At 41.5% G+C, this 2,744-nt stretch overlaps 1 pseudogene; it reads right to left on the bottom strand.

Moving 5' to 3' along the window:
- The window catches only part of LOC113343867, a 3,099-nt pseudogene extending 1,811 nt beyond the window's left edge, over positions 1-1,288 (bottom strand).
- Positions 1,289-2,744: the final 1,456 nt, after the last annotated feature.

Raw genomic sequence — 2,744 nt, 5'->3', positions numbered from 1 at the left:
TTTTCTGCTACGATTCACAACAGAATTGAGTTGTACACATGCAACTCGTGTATGTCATCCTTAGTGATCCGACGGTTCCGAGTGGAAGGGTCGTCGCTCAATGGATAAAAATTACTCTAAGGATAACAGGATGATCTTCCCTAAGAGTTCACATCGACGGGAAGGTTTGACACCTCGATGTCGGCTCTTCGCCACCTGGGATTGTTGGGTTGTTCGCCCATTAAAGAGGTACGTGAGATGGGTTCAGAACGTCGTGAGACAGTTCGGTCCATATCCGGTGTTGGTGTTAGAGCATTGAGAGGACCTTTCCCTAGTACGAAAGGACCTGGAAGGACGCACCTCTGGTGTACCAGTTATTGGGCCCATGGTAAACTAGCGCTAGATAGCAAAGTGCGGAGCAGATAATTGCTGAAAGCATCTAAGTAGTAATCCCACCCCAAGATGTGTTACACAGGATTTCAAAAAAGAGAGAATCAGAAGACATATTTCAAGAACGAAGAAGAATAGAGTGAAGAAGGGTGAGTTAGCAAAGTCGGACAAAATTGGAAAGAGCACAGATACATGGATCGATGTACCAAATCGTCTAATGTTACCAGGTTGATGCAATGTATTCCATCGTTTGATTGAAAACTTCATTATTGGTATATCGATCGGTCAAACACAGATTGAAATGGAAGCCAGTTCAACAAAAATCTTTTGAGAACGCACTGCACCCAGTAAATAAGGAACACGATGAGTACAGAAGTTAAACGAGCATCCCAGACCCAAAAGGTGCCTCACATAGGTCTTCCCCAGAAAGCTCCAGTCACTAAGGTAAAGAAGGTAGAAAAAGCACCTAAAGATCGAAGAAAGAGGGGATGTTTTGTTAATAGAAAGAAGGAACTGTTTATAGCCGTCACGAGATAAACGAGTATACTCATCTTAGCCGCAGGAACATGTACATATAGAATACTAGAATTTCCACCTAGAGGATGATGTGGACTATCGCATGTATTACCCTATGAGCTATCCTTGTCTCTCTTTCATCGTATAAAGAAGAAATTTTCTTTTGTACGCCCGGTTCACCAGGTTCTACCGAAGTAAATTAAAGAATAAAAGTAAAAAGCATAATTTGATCCTGGCTCAAGCAGTATGCAAGAAATATGATAATGTTAACAAAAGTATATTGAACAAAGTTTCGAGATTGGGTACTGAAAAAGGTAAAGGAGATGCATGATCTGGTACTGTGGTGGTACTGGACACGCTCTAGGGGAATAATCTCTTTCTCCTTTCTGCCTTTCTTTCCCATGAAGATTAGAAACGGGCAAATCAAAATTTTCACTTCGAATTTCGGACCTAAATATCCTGTTGCTCATGGTGTTTCACGATCAGTATTGGAAATGAACGAAGAGGTACTAGAACGTGCGGAACCACATATTAGATCACTTCATAGATGCACTGAGAAATTAATAGAGTACAAAACTTATCTTCAAGCTTTACCTCATTCTGATCGTTCAGAGGGCGATCGCGGAGTCACTGGATGAAGTCTTTCATTTATTTCGGAGGTGTTGACCCGTAGCGAGGCAGAGATGCCTAAGTGACATATTAGATATGGAGACGAAAATATCATGTCTTAGAAGGAGATAAGAGGCGGTCCAAGGACCCACCAAGAAGACACTGACGTATCTAGAACTACATCCTCGAGCGGCAGTCAAACGGGGGAGTGAATGCGAGATGCCAGCGGAATGATCGGCCGCATAGAGGCTGGGATTGCTTCCTTCCTCTCCGGTTACGTCGAGTCCCCCACCCTAATGGGTAAGTGTCTTCATCCCTCTCCTCGCACCTACGTATGAGTACCTAAATTCCTTAACAGTCTTCGGGTTGGTTGTGGCCGACCTAGGGGTTGAGTGATGAGGTCTCACCCCCTACGGGTCCCTTTCCCTTGGTAGTCGAGTCTCTTTGAGCATATCGCTTACACTCGAGTATCTAAAGAGACTCGACCATAGGGAGAGTCACGCCAGTTCCTCTCTTTTCAGTCGAGTCCCTCCGGGCCTCAGAACGTGGGGTATTCTATTCGGTGTATTAAAGGCTAAGCTTTGCTATAGATTGGATTCATCTTCGCTATAAATTATAAGGGGTTTCATTCATTAAGATAGGTTGAAAGAAACGGTATGATCCAAAATATTAGTCTCGTTGATACGTACTGATCTATGTACCTTGTTGACTATTATTATAGAGGCGGAATTCAAAATAATAATAGACGTAAACTAGAAAATAGAACACACTAGAAACCGGATTCGAAAAAATATCTTATCTAGATTATGAATTAGAAAACTATTACAATTCTTTTTTGTTACGCTCACAATCTCTCAAGGTGATTTGTCTCACAAACCTCCCTATCTGGTCTAGGTATGTCTATACCACAAACCACACTCCAGATGTCTTAGCTATGAGCTAAACATCTCTATTTATAACATTAATGGTTTCCCAAACCTTTTAGGATTCTATTTCCTTATCTAGGAATAATTTCTTTTCTAGGTATATTTCCTTATCTAGGAATATTACCTTGTCTAGGAAGTATTTCCTTATCTAGGTAAACTTCCTTACTTTGGTTTGGTTTCCCAAAATTCATAGGAACCTATTTTCCTTTTATATGAATACTGCCTTAAATCAGCAATCCTCCTAAATTACAATTATATCCCCAACCCGTCTTGAGGATCATTAGTTACCGGAGAGAATAAGATACACATGTATCATCCCCCCCC

Source organism: Papaver somniferum, unplaced genomic scaffold (assembly GCF_003573695.1).
Source record: "Papaver somniferum cultivar HN1 unplaced genomic scaffold, ASM357369v1 unplaced-scaffold_7, whole genome shotgun sequence".
Classification (NCBI taxonomy): domain Eukaryota; kingdom Viridiplantae; phylum Streptophyta; class Magnoliopsida; order Ranunculales; family Papaveraceae; genus Papaver; species Papaver somniferum.
This window is presented reverse-complemented; position numbering and strand designations above follow the sequence as displayed.